Here is a 14910-nt window from a genome sequence, read left to right as displayed (position 1 = left end):
AATAATGATGCCTCCCCCCCAAAAAAGCAATCAGTCTACCTTATCTGAAAATGAACAGATTAGAACAAGAAAGGAAGTTCAGAAGGAAGCAAAGACAAATGAGACAGTTTTGATAGACACTTGCAGAATTTATTATACATTTAAGAATAAATAAGTAACATAAAATAAAATTTCATGTGGAACCCTCTATTCTCTACTATGTATATATCAAGATATTCTTTAAGTTCTAAAATTTTTTAAAAGTAATTTTAAAAAGAAAAGAAAAAAATCATTTAGACATGTTTCCCACAACCACAAAGTCATTTCCCGTCTGCTAAAAACATAGTTAATTTCAATGTTTTTGTTTTTTCTGATAATTATGATAATCAGATATGATGAAAATACATATAATCCTTGCTTTTTATTTGAAATATAATACAAACGCATGTAGAACTAAAGCATAGGCATTCACTCAAAAAGTCAAAGGCAGAAACACCTAAGCTGAAACAAATAACATAGAAAATTGGTATCTTAACTGAAATGGCTTTCTGAATGGTCTTCCTATTTTATGTTTCTCCATACCCAAAATCATTGCTTGTCATTTACATGTGTGTATGTATGTGTGTGTGTGTGTATGTAGTATTTAACTTATACTTTAACATATTTAACACGTATTGGTCAACCTGCCATCTGGGGCAAGAGGTGGGGGGGAAAGAGGGGAAAAGTTGAAACAAAAGATTTTGCAATTGTCAATGCTGAAAAATTACCCATTCATATAAATATATCTTGTAAATAAAAAGCTAAATAAATTTTTTTTAAATCTTGTCATTTCTTCTTATCATTCTCTCTTCAATTCGCAAGTAATGATAATATAAGAAAAAAACAAGTTTCCAGAAAACTTGATGAAACATCAAATTAAGAAAAGTCATTGCAAGGTTCTTTAAAGATGAAAATGAAAAGAGAACAAGCAGACACAAGATGGATCAAATCTACAAAGATATTTTTAAGCATTCTTTCACCAGCAAGGACAATGAAACCACTACATTCAGATTTTCTTTCTTTTTTTTTTCCTGAGAAGACTCAGGTTAAGTGACTTGCCCAGGATCACACAGGTAGGAAATGTTAAGTGTCAGAGATCGGATTTGAACTTAGGTCCTCCTGACTTCAGGGCTGATGCTCTATCTACTGCGCCACCTAAGTTGCCTCTACATTCAGATTTTTAAAATGAAGTTTTCATTGATATGTTCTGTTTCTACATCACCCAAATTTCATCTTGTATGCCTCGCCCTTTCATTTTATTTTTTTATTTTTTTGGTCTGTCCCTCCTAGCACTCTCTTCCCAAATGAGCATATTTAGAAATAAAGCAAGCCCTCAATGCATAGATGCCCAGTAAAGCAAAACAAATTCCCATATTGAATCCCTTGTCTAAAAGTTTATCTCAGTGCATTTAAATTCATCACTGACAATAGTGTAGTGATATATTTCATCTTCATTCTTTTGGACTCATAGCTTTTCAGTGTTGCTTGCTCAGCTTTAAAGTCTTTCAAAGTTGTTTTTCTTTGTAAGGATGCGTTACTATTAGGTAACTTTTTTCTATTTCTCCACCAATTTCAAAAGAAGTCTTCCCAGTCCCCTCTGAAACTGCCCATAATCATCTTTGGCACAAAAATATTTCATTAAATTCATAAAATACAACTTTTAATCATTCCCCAGTAGGACATTTCTTTAATTTCCAACCTTTTTGCTACTACAAAAAGAACTGTCATAAATATTTTGTACATATTAGTTCTTTTTTGATCTCTACAAGGTACTGATAAACAAGTCACTTAACTTCTCTTTATTATTCTCATAATGAAAAGGGAGGTAATAATAGTACTGACCTCTCAAGGTGGTTTCTTACTTCCTATTTTTTTCATGACTTGAGATTCCTGGCCTTTTATTCCTTCCTATCAATTGCTTTTTTTTTCCTAGCTCTATACTTGAAGAAAATATTTAAAAGATGGCCCTTTGCTTGGGGGAGAAGCCCTGGTCTTTAAAATAACTTTGTATTTTCCCACTGGCAATTCAGCTGATTTTTGTCCACTTCCTGTTAAATTCTATTACAACATTCTTCCTTTCTAAGCATGTCAGCATTAACATACACTTTAAGGTTTGCAAAACACATTACAAATATCTTTATCATCACAACAAACCTGGGAGGTTGGTGTTATTATCCTTCTTTTACTTATGAGAAAAATTAAATATAAGTGACTTGCCAAGGGTCACTGATAGATTCTAATATCAATTACTTCTTCAAGTATAGTGGATCACCCAAAAGAAAAGAGAGAAACACTCTGGGCTTGGCAGGAAATAATACATTACAAAAAAGGAATTACAAATGAAAAAATATAAAAATGACATCAAGGAAATGTATGAGGCAAAGGAAATAAATGGGGGGGATGTCATGCCAATATTAATTGAAAAACAATAAACAAGTCACATGTTGCTATGGTAGGTTGTCTATGTAAATGAATAGAGAAAGGCATCTGATACAACTGGGTAAACTGCAGAAACTTGGACATGAACTCATGAACATTGAAAATGAATAACAAGATAGGCAGCTACGGATGAGTTGTGATCCACATCCTTGGAATAAAGAATTGCAGTGATGAAATAAAACATTGGTTTGAGGTATTTGACACAAGGCTTCAATTTAACTAATAATCACCCTTCATTACAAAACCACAAACTAGAGCCTCTTCAGAGAGTGTATTGATGTTTTCTTATGATCATTGTCCTTACTATGATATATATATATATATGCAAAACTTTTCTTTTTGTTTCTTTGTGACATCATCTGCCCTTAATAGCATCACATCATCTCTAAGTATATTCTTATTCTGGATGGAGGGACGGGGATTTCTCTAAACCAAAATAACTATGTCCTTTAAAGCAAAACAGATATAAACAAGATATAATAAGCCAAAATAGCATCCATATGTGTTTTTATTTTGTTTTCTTGGGTGGTAAGAGTGGAGGGGTTTCCATTTAAAGCTTTCTACACAAATGTACAGCATACACAGCCTGAAATATAGGATCAGGGAGGAATTGGAAAGAATTGAACAGTGAGGATCTGAAAGGCTTTCCAATCTCCTTCAAACAAAATCAAAGTGTTACAGCTAGAAGGAATCCTGGACATCATCTCATCCATCTAACCCTTTAAAATGTGTATACTGAAGCTTAAAGGAAATAAGTAGCCTAAATTATGTTACATTACCTAAGCTACAGAAGAACCTAGAATACTAACTTTTTGACTCCCTGATAAAGCACTCTTTTCTCCTAATACCATGCAACAATACCTTCAACCTTTCAAAATTATCAACTCCATGCTTCATATTAATTTTTATACTGTTTTTTCTTTTTAAATAGAAATATTTATATCCCAGGGTACTTGTGAAGTTCATAATAAAAAGAGCAAAATTTTAAAAATTATTAATTTACCTATCACATAGAATTCAATCAATTTTTGTTTGCCCAAATGAACAGAAATAAGTACTCCTAAAGTAAGTGCTTTGGGTACTCTGAATTAACAAATAATACAAAAGTCTGCTTATATTTTGCGTTAGATTGTGTTTTTCAATTTACATTGAGATACAAGCATTTATTATTTTCTGAAAATTCACTTAATAAAATAAATTTCCTCAACCTAACCCGAATTCTCTACCTTGAATTGTCAGAAATAAACAGCAGTATTCTACAACTGATATAAAGCAGCAGCATAGACTACCTTGAATATCACACCTGCCCAGGACAACAGATAACAAAGGCTTCAATTTCAGAATCACATTCTATAGAAAGGCTAAAAATAAATGAATAAATAGAAAACTAAGTAAATGAATGAATGAAAAAGCAAACAAATCAAGAAACTAAAAAGTCAGCTATTAACAGAGAATATTTAATTAAGAAAACTAAATACTCTCAATAGAGGAAGATATACTACCAGAAAGGTGGGTAATTTAAGAAAACTATGTAAGCACTGTCAAATTTTGACCCTACTGAATCTATAAGTGACTAGTGACTATTCAAAAGTGAACAATACAAAAATCCATTCCAACTCAAATAATTTCTTTTATATGCATTATTCTCTGCTTTCAGCAATCTTAAACTGCATTTACAATAAACATTTTGAATTAAATACATCCAAAAACAAAATGTTCTATCTCTCTAAACTGTCATCTACTTTCTTCTATTATTGAAGAGAGCAATATCATCTTGAGTTCCTCAGGCTTGCAATTTAAATATCTTACTCAACCTTCCCACTACTATTTCTCACCTTTCAGATCTGTAACAGCTGTAGATTTTACATTTACAAAATCTCTCCAATAAGTCGCCTCACTTCTGACACGGCTACCACACTAACGTAGGACCTCATCACCTCACACTTAGGCTACTGTAAAAGCTTGTTAGTGTGTCTGCTTTTTCTCAAGTCTCTCCCCATTCCAATACATCTTCCATTCGGTCACTAACTTCAATTACTTTCCTAAAGAACAGATCAAACTATGTCACAACCCTACTCAATGAACTCCAGAGGCTCCCTGTCACTACCTCCATGATTAAATACAAAATTCTTTAGTTTGGAATTTAAAGCTCTTCATATTTTAGCTTCCTCCTAACATTTCAGTCTGCACCAAGTAAAATTTTATAAACAAGGAAACTGAGGATCAGAAAGATTAATGATTTGCTCAGGATCACTAAACTAGTTAAATCTCAGAGCTGAGATTCAATCTCAGATTGAAAACCTTGCAAGGCCAGTGCTCTCATAAAATGTTTGGGAAGCTTGCATCAATTACTTGCATCTTAAAAACTTGCCCAATACTATTTTTTCCTTCTCTATTCCTATAAATACCACCCCAAGACAGATTCTTATTTCTACCCAATTGAACAGGCCAAATACAGGAAACTTCAAATAGAGAACCAGAGAAGTATAATAAATTAGAGGAGCTGAATGAATGATACAGATCATTTTCAGACACAGTCAACGTGTGAAACTGTTCTGTTTGGCTATACTTATTTGTTATGAGAAGACTTCTAGGGAGATAGTTGTTGAGGGAGGGCTGGGAGATAGAAGTTGTGATAATGGTGTACAAATTAGCAGCTAGCATTTACATGGGCAGCTAAGCGGGACAGAAGATGGTGCCAGGTCTAGTCAGGAAAAACTCATCTCTTCCTGATTAGAGGTGCATTATTTGTTGTTGCTCAGTCGTTTCAGTCATGTCTGAATCCTCATGAGTTCATTTGGCGTTTTCTTGATAAAGGCACTGTAGAGGGGTCTGCCATTTCCTTCTCCAGATCTTTTTACAGATGAGGAAGCTTGCCCCAGAGTCACTCAGCTAGTAAGTGTCCGAGGCCAGATTTGAACACAGGTCTTACTGACTCCAGGGGTCAGTGGTCTATATAGCCGCTGCATCACCTAACTGCCTTAGCCTAACATAAGGGTGTGTGCCAATTACAACTCCACACTTTTACAGAAAAGTATATATATAAAATCAATCAACAAGTATTTAAGTGCCCACAGAATGCCAGGCACTGTGCTAGGCACAAAAGGTAACAATGCAACACACAAACTTTAACTTAAAGTGATTTTTTTCTACATCTTGCCTAGCATAATTACTATATGTAATGAAGCACCTAAAATGCTTTCCAACAATGTTAAAAAAAAAAAAAAAAAAAAGCTTAATGCAAAAAATTCATAACCTCTGTGTACTTGTTATTCTTACATCTTTAAAACAGACTAAATGATATTTATTCTGTAAGCTGCAAATCTAAAAACTGTACTAAGGATTGTGATGAGTTTATTTTGAAATATTAAAAATGCCTAGTTTACATAAACAAACTCCTTTTTAGGTTATTTCATACCAAGGGCACTAATCATCATGATGTGTCGAAGTGGTCTTTCTATCTATTAGGTCTTACTAGATACTCCTAAAAGGGATCCCAGGAAAGTTGAGCACTAATACCATATACAAAAAATACAAATATGCTGGCATGGGGGGGGGGGGAAGTAAAAATAAAATACAGAGAGTCAATAGGGAGCCCTCTACTCAATTAATTAAAGTACCTATAAATGTACCAGGCACTGCCTGCAAAAACAAAAATCATAGTCATTGTACCCTAAAAGGAATTAGTACACAATTTCCAACCCTTTCCTGACTTTCCCACCAATGCAAACTCCTAGAACTGTCAAAGCAACAGCCAATCAGGTCACATTCACCAAATTAAATTTCTATGGCCAAATGAGAGTCCTAAAAGAAGAGTAGTTAAATTGGATTAAAGTACTTCTTGTTTTCTCCATAATTCTGAGTAGGCTAGCTCAAATTTTAATTCTACTTAGGATCACAGGACCTTCGATTTTAGCAGTTATTAGAGGCCATTTAGTCCAAAGTTAATAAGCAGACCACCATCACAGTTAAGTATCAGAAGCAGGTTTTGACCAAGTCCTCTACTGCAATCAGTGCTCTTTCTGCAGCACATGATTGACCAACTTTAAGGAAACTTCTGGGGAGAGAGGGAAGGCTTTCTCTATTTGTGCTAATAAGCACTGTGCTCCAAGATCCCAGGGTCCATTCACTTAGCAGATAGCATGTCCAACACTAGCCTTTAAGCAGAATCTGTTCCTGGACAACAATGCCCAATTCATCTTTCTAAAGCACTTTTTCAAGGAAACCTGGGTTGCAGAAAACTAATTTGGTTTTTGACAGCCTTTTTCAAGGATGAGGACTCCTTTTTAAGGACAAAAAAAAAATCTCTCACTCTTCATAGAAACTAAAATATTAATTTCTAGTGACTGAAAAAGCACATAATCCGAGAATTCAATAATGCTTTTAAGTTAATTTGAATTTTATTGATCATAAATACATTAACACATGAAAAAGTGAAAAGTGAAATGAATTTGTTTAACACATTCATTTAGTCTATTGAAAGTATATTTGCTTACTTATTTGATTCATGAACATAGAATTCATTCTCACAATCCAAAGGTGGGAAGCCACTACTTGATGTATCAGTCCCTTTTCAGGCTGAAAATTATATTGTTCTAAGTTATATTGATTAGAATTATAAAACTAACCATTCAAAAGATCACTGGATTCAGCCCCTTATCTTCAATAGATAAGAATTATTACCCTTCATTATGTCAAGAAGGCAAGGTCATACTGATAATAAATGGTAGAACTAAAGTCTCCTCAAATACTGTACAGCATTATTTCTACTATGCCACTTAATCAAATGGAATCATTTCTCATATTAGAGTTGTTTCATTTTGTCACTAAAATGTGAGAGAATGATTTTCTGGATCCAAAACTTTAAGCTTTAAAGTTCCATGTTCAAGAGTATTGTCTTCTCCCTTTCACAAAAATTTGGTGGGTTCTGAAAACACAGTTATAATTTATATTGTTCCAAGCATATACACACCAGCAAGCACTATGCAAAGCACAGGGAGAAATGATTTTAGCAACAATTTTAAGTTTTCCAAGGTTAAACTTCACAAGTATTTTAAAGCACAAGAATTATCAATAGTCTTGCTGAACTTAATGATATTAAATGAACCACCACAACTAGTTAGCAAGCTGCATTTATATTTTACTGATCATTTCACTAAACACATTACCTCCTATGCATTAGGACATTAGGACTAGTAAAGTTTTGAAATTTTCTTTCTACTATAAAAGAGCTAGACAATAATGGCAGGAACCATGATCGCTGCATTTATTACACACAGCATGTTTTTATATCAATTATCTGACCAAAAAAATAAAACATAAAGTAGAATCAGGGATCTTAACTGGAATTTTAGGTAAGTTCCTGGTACTTCAAAGGACTCCATATGGAGTTTCTTATATTCTAATGTTAATCTATAACAGCAAAAATTAGCAAGGTCAAGAAAAATAAATCACCAATTCCACTCAATCTTACAACCATGCTTTTCATTAATGAGGCAATTACAGGTTCAAAAAATTTTGTTAGTAGATCTCATCAGTACAGTGCCAATGTAGGAAAATTCTTCAATGAAGCAAAATGACATTTTGCCTTTACATATTATAAAAGTTCTCCTAAGGAAGCTAAACCTAATTATGGAGAATCTACTTTCCCAACAGAATGTATGAAATTCAAGTAACATATTACAAGAAAAGTCTGCTATTTTTTTTTATCGTAACTTTAAATTCTCCCCATTATAATCCTCCAAAAATTTTTGTCATTTAAGCCTCAAAAACCTAAATTTTGAGATTTTTTAATGACAGTTCTTTTAGATTGAGTTGTGTATTGTCCAAACAGTGTTTAAAAGAATAGAATTTTAATTGACACTAAAATGAATTTCCTCCCCCCCAAATTAGCAAAATCCATATTACATTATTTAAAGTTTTTCTTCAATTCAACTTTAAACATAATTTTATATTGTATTAATACTTTTGTATTTGTCTTCCACATACCAGAATTGTGTGAGCACTAAACAGATTAATACCTAGACAGGAATGAATGGTTTACAGATATCATGCAAATAGCATATCTAGAAACTTAAAAGAGGCAAAACAATGATTACCATAAGGCACAAAAATCAAAGCAACTCAAGGACCTTAAGAGGTCATTTAATTCATCCACTGATAATTATCCAAACCATTAAAAAACTATTCCAATTTTTTTAATCTCCAGACTCCCAACTTCCCTAGTAAATTCATTCTAACATGAAATGACTGTCATGTGACTGGGGAAATATTATAGTAGTGGGGGTTTTTGCCCTTTATATTAAATCCTAAGGTTTGTGTACACATGTACACATTGTGTATAATGAGACTATCACATACAATTTCTTCTTCTATCCTTCTCAAATCCCTAAAAACATTTCTAAACTGGCAATCCAACATAACACTCTGGTTTACAGAAATATTGATAATCAATTTTGTAAAAACTCTTCAGATAAAAAGGTGGATTTTTTTCCCCTTATGAATAATCTATCAAGAGTTCCTTCTATTTTTAAAAAACTCTGTTCATTTTCAATACCACAGAGAGAATTAGGAAGAGGGGAGAGAGGGGAAAAAACCTTTTGCGTACTAGATCCAAATACAGGACAGAAAAATATTTCACTTAAAAAAATAACAGAGTCAAGAATGAATTGGAGGGGGGAGGGTAAGAATGAAAGAAAGAGAGAGTGAAAAAAGAGAGCTCAGTCATGATGGTGAACAAGCAAACTCAATTTTAACCAGAGTGGGTGGAGAGTCTCTGTCAACTCTTTAAAAAAAGAAAAAGAAAAAAAAAAAGTATTTTCGGTAAATATTTAAATGGCAAGAGATCAGAGGACCCTGTAGAGTCAATACTCCAGGGCCGCTTTTTTTGATGCTGTTTCTACGCTTCAGTTATAATTTAGAATGAGCAGCCGTCTTTTACATAACCTCTAGGAAGAAAGGAGCGCACCTGTAGCCAGGCCCCCGTCCGACCTCCTCCCCCCATGGATGCACCATCTACAGAACACTCCTAGGGGCTCGGCTATCAACAGCACCAGCATCCCGCTGGACCGGCCTCCGAGGGGACCTTCTATTTCTAAGGCTAGGGCACTGCCCAGGCTCAGAGACAGCGCTTGACTTCGCCCACTGGCTGGAAAGGCGTTATCTAGAGGGGGAATGGAAAGGGGGGAGTGGGGTAAGGTGAATATAGTTTTACCCAGTTCTGAGCAAAGCCCGAAGGCAGGTAAGACACACGTTATCCCAAACTCCTTCTAGAACTCACCACCCCACAAAAGCGGGAGCCGGGGCTGGTCGAGGAGCTCCCGGTCCCCCCATCCACAGCCCAGCATCGGCCCCGGGGGACAGGGTCGGGCCGCCGCCCTCCTGCTCCTCCGGCTCCCCGAGGACCCAATGGGGGAGGGGCGCTCGTTAGCGGATAAAGGGGGAGGGTGGGGAGGGGAAGAAGAAAAGGAGAGGGAGACCAGAGGCGCGACACCCCCCACACCCACCCGCGGAGACGAAAGGGAGAGGGAGGGGTCCCTTTGCCGGTTAACCCGGGAAGCTTCGGGGTCAAATGCGGCTTTCCGAACGGCCCCGGGAAGAAGAAAAGGAGGTGGGGGCGGGGGGGGTGGGGTAGGCAGAGAGGGTCCCAGGAGCTGCAGCCGGACCCGGGGACGACCCCCCCCTCAGCCTCGCCCCCAGCCATAACTCCCCGCCCTCGGGGGGGACACTCGCCAGCGGCGGCTGGCGCGGCAGGAGCGGGTCGGGGACCGGCACAGCCCCGGCCAGCCCTTCCCGAACGCGCGGGAGGCTGGCAGAAAGAGCCGAGAAGACGGAGGAGGCGTTACCGTGAACAGCTCCCGGAGCTGGCGGGGCTGGGGTGGAAGGAGCCGACGCCGACACCGGCTCCGGCTCCGGCTCCGGCTCGGACTCCGACTCCGGCTCCGGCTCCGGCTCCGGATCCGAAGCGGCAGCGACGGCCGCGTCCTTTATTTTTGCTGCAGCAGCGGCGACTTGTCAAAGGGAAAGACGTAAGAAGCGGCGGGCGAGTCTCGCGGGACTTGGACGGAACTCTCGCGCAGCCTGGAGCCCTATCTCTCCTCCCCTTTCCCCTCCCCCCAGCCCCAGTCCTTCGGGTCCAGATGGGGAGGGGAGGGAAGGAGGTGGAAGCCTGGGGAAAAGGCAGGAGGTAGAAGGGTGAATGGAAATGTAATTAATTGGAAAGAGGAGGAGGAGGAGAGAAAAACAGAATGCCAAGTTCACACTGCTTGCCTAACACACCCACCTTGTTCTTTGTCTTCCTTTGGGAAGCGGCTTGTATTAACACACTCCATCTGCCATCCAGGAGACCTCGTCTCACTTTTCCTAACTCACCAAGAAAAAACTGCTTCCCAGTCCCCCAGCACCGACAAGTCACAATTGCCCTAAAGTTGCATAGTCATGGACATTACAGTGTGCCAAATGAGTAGATGTTCCCTAGTTCAGCCATCACGGGCAGCCAGCAATCACCTTCTGCCTCCAGATCTGTTAACTGGGTGGGGGTGGGGGTAGGGCGCCGCCCGCTTTACTCGGTTTTTATCCCGATAAAGGAGCGCTACCAGACTTGAGGCCATTAACCCCAGTGCAATACACTTCAGACTAAACGCGGAGCACACGTGTTTTTGCTCTCCAGCAGAAAAAGTTGACTGCTGGCCAGAAAAGTCCGAGCCACACCTCTTTATCACAAACAGGCTCGCACAGCCTTTTGAACTCTATCTGCTATCTAGCAGGGCTAAAAGCCTGCGGTTGGTCAAGTTCAACAACATTCGAGAGTTTCAGGTGACCTACTTCTATGTGGTCATGCAGTGGTAGGCAAGAGAAACAAGAACAGGGCCTGCTCCTCCTCCGGATTCCTCAGCAACTTACTATTTAAAGGACTGGCTTCCTGTGATCTTAACACTCCCCAATGTTGCTTCCACTTTCCTTTCTGTTCCCTCTTTCTATGAATCGACGAGAAAGATAACCTTTTCCTTGTCACTAGCCACAGGAGGTAACTGATCCCATGGGTGAGACGCACAAAGTAGTTAGTATGAAGTAAATCACCAACATCCGGAGGACTGACATCTACTAATAGTAGCGGTAACTTACATTTGTGTGTGACACTTCGTGGTTTACAAAATAGTTGCTCACCAAGTCAGAGTCGGAAGGAACTACAGAGGCCAAACTACAGCACAACAAAAAATGATAAAACACAAAAAAGTGTAACAGAAAGATACCTTATTAAGCTAATCGTACAGATAATATGTAGCATAGAGGTTCAAAAGGAAAGAGACTAGAAAGTATATGTATACATCCCGATTACTTTATTTAGAACATCTATTTACATAATCTATATGTTATTTATACATTTTGTATTATGTTTATATCTTTTATATATTATTAATATCTTTCCATGTACCCCATTATTTTGTGGTTAAGATAATGTAATGGAGAAGGAAGATAGGTGGGGCAGCTAAGCAGTACAGTGGATAGTGTCAGGCCTAGAGACAGGAAGACTCTTCTTGCTAATTCAAATCAGGCTTCAGACTTTAAGTAGCTGCGTGACCTTGGGCAAGTCATTTAACCCCCTTGGCTTCAGTTTCCTCATCTGTAAGATGAGCTAGAGAAGGAAATGGCAGACTGCTCCAGTGTCTTTGCCAAGAAAAACCCAAATGGGATCACAAAGGGTCAGACACTGAGCAACAGTGGAAGATCAGGGTCAAGAAGAACAGGAAAAGTAAGACCCTTAGGCCAAGTCCTGTTATTATCTATATAATTTGGTAAGTGGTTGATAACTTCATTCATGCATTAAACATTCAGTAAGCTTTTGCTTACAAAACACTTGTTGAAGCAATGCACAGTGCTCTAACAGACTAGTAACAATTTATTTCATTTTATTTTTTTCTTGGATTTATAAGCTGTTCTCTTTGGAGTAAAGAAAGGTAAGGTATCCCTTTGGATAAACCTAAATATAAGCCTATTCCAAAAAAAAAAAAAAAAAAAAAAAAAAAAAAAATTACTCTTTTCCCAACCCAATGTGGAGGGAGGGAAATGAAAAAGCAAAGAAAGTAAATACAATTAGCATCAAGAATCTCCTAGCCTTTTTCCACAATCTCCTGGGTTTCTCCCCCTCTCTCTCCTCATTCTATTACTATTGTCATTTTAACAAGTTTTCAACTTTTTAAAAATATCACTAGGGGTGAGTCCATACAATGTGAGTTGCCTCAGACAGACTTTCCCAAGATTTCATGTGTTCTCATGTCAACAAACAACTTTAGTGACTTTTCTGTGCAAGCCACTATTAGGGACTTGAATACAAAGATACACACACATAGACAAATAACTTCTTTACTCAAGGAGTTTACATTCTGCTGGATTTTATGATATGTAAATAGGTAAACAGAAGGTTATTTGAGAATGAAGAGAGCACTGATAACAAGGGGGAATCAGGAAAAGCTTAATAGCAGTAGCATATGGACTGAACTTTAAAAGAAGCCAAGGATTCCCAAAGGGAAAGGTAACAATTAAAAGCATGATGGACAACCTGTGTGAAGGCAGGAAGGTAGGAAAGCAGGAAGGTAGGAAATACAATGTCCCCAGTAACAAAGATCTCCATCTGCTATCCATCTCCAACTTATAACTCCAATTTTACCCAAAGTGGACATAGTCCATTATATATATATATACAATGTGTGTGTATATGTATATATATATGTATTCTATGATCCTATACCTTATCAGGGAAGCACCAAGCAGATAAAAAGAAGAATCAGCATGTGATATGGTTTGATTTGGTTTTTCCTCTTTTTCTGAACATAGAAATTAAGGCCAGGTCAGAGAAAGATGTGAAAAGAACTTAGAAAGGTTTAAGATGGCTATATGGGAGCATAACTTTCAGTGCTAAAAAAGGAAGCACATTTGTGTGCAGAGGAAAGCAGATCCCTTTACTTGATGAGTTTTGTCAGAAGAAATGAGCCAACTGCATATTTCAAATATATATATATATATATATATATATATATATATATATATATATATATATATATATACACACACATATATATATAAGCAGTACATTAAATGTTGATACAAATTTCATGAAAATTCACAAATAACTTCAACAAATTGGTCAGCTGAGATTTGAGACAATCTTGTATAGAAGAAGGGAGTAAGCAATATTTGATCCTTTCATCTAACAGAGAATATATAAGAGCTGGTTACTGAAATGCTTTTTCAACCAAAAGGGAAATGGGAGAAAAGGAGGTTAAAAGAATGGTAGGGAATAAGAGGGAGAGTAAATTAAAGAGGGATAAGTTAGAAGCAAAACAAACTATGAGAGAAGAGCAGAAAGAAAAAAAGTCATTTTTAAGATTATAGGGAATTGAGTCAAATATTTAAGAGTAAGAGTCACTCCCCAATTGATAAATAGCCAAAGGATATGACTAGGCAGCTTTTAGAAAAAGAAATTTAACCTATAGATAGCCATATAAAAATACTCTGAATCATTGATTTAGAGAATGGCAAATTAAAACAACTCTGAAGTACTAATGCACACTTATCCGATTGGCAAAATTGACCAAAACAAAAAGGAAATGACAAATTCTGTAGAGGCTATGGGAAAATAAGTAGATTAAAGCCATGTTTGGTAGAACAGTGATATATATATGGTTCAGCCATTCTGGAAAGCAATTTAGAATCATGCCTCAGAAGCTATTAAATTGTGCCATACCTTTTGAATCCACTATTACACCCAAATTGTTAAGTCATTTTTCATTCCAGTCTGGTTCTTCATGACTCCATTTGGAGTTTTCTTGGCAAAGATACTGGAGAACTTTGCTATTTCCTTCTCCAGCTCATTTTAAAAGTGAGATTGAGGTAAACAAGGTTAAATGAGCATATCAGTTCTCATCCTTATTTATATATGTGTGTGATACATATATAAACATATAACAACTTATGTGCATACAAGCATGCATACATACATGTTATAAAATTAGGGGACTGGAATAAATGATCTATAAGGGGTTTTTTTTGGCTTTAAATCCATTTCTTGTACATATACATGTAGGAACTCCCTGCACAAAAGCAGATTTCAACCATCTGTGACTGAGCTGCTAAATACTAGGGTGCTAAACCTGAAGCACATGGAAGTTAAAATAATTGTACATGATCATAGAGCTGCTGATTTTTAGAAATGGAATTTGAATTGAGGTCTCCCCAATGGGGGCCCAGCACTTTATTTGCTACTGCTTACTCTCATATTAGAAATGAGTAATGTAGAATATGAGCACTAGCAGGATTCAGTGGAAGTAGTTCTCATTACAAACAGCTTGATCACAGTGTAGTTAGAATTTGAGCTCAATTTTAATTGATTTTGATAGGTTGGAGAAAGATGTTTCAACTTCATGAGAACCACCCCACCATATGAACAAAAGCCCA

The 14910-nt window shown here is 37.1% G+C and overlaps 1 protein-coding gene across 8 annotated transcripts in view; it reads right to left on the bottom strand.

Annotated features, from left to right (window-relative positions):
* HERC1 (HECT and RLD domain containing E3 ubiquitin protein ligase family member 1) overlaps positions 1-10948 on the bottom strand; it is a 191018-nt gene extending 180070 nt beyond the window's left edge. For 7 of the 8 annotated variants that reach the window (XM_074294867.1, XM_074294875.1, XM_074294870.1 and 4 more), the window contains exon 1: positions 10302-10441. The gene's annotated coding sequence lies outside the window, so the exon portion shown is untranslated. Of the gene's footprint in view, positions 1-10301; positions 10442-10738 lie in introns of those variants that run through there. The other variant, XM_074294868.1, reaches the window with a different exon arrangement.
* Between the last annotated feature and the right edge of the window lie 3962 nt (positions 10949-14910).

The sequence above is a fragment of the Sminthopsis crassicaudata genome, chromosome 2 (assembly GCF_048593235.1).
Source record: "Sminthopsis crassicaudata isolate SCR6 chromosome 2, ASM4859323v1, whole genome shotgun sequence".
In the NCBI taxonomy this organism is placed as follows: Eukaryota; Metazoa; Chordata; class Mammalia; order Dasyuromorphia; family Dasyuridae; genus Sminthopsis; species Sminthopsis crassicaudata.
The sequence above is the reverse complement of the archived record's forward strand: the minus strand, read 5'-3'. Positions and strand labels throughout refer to the sequence as shown.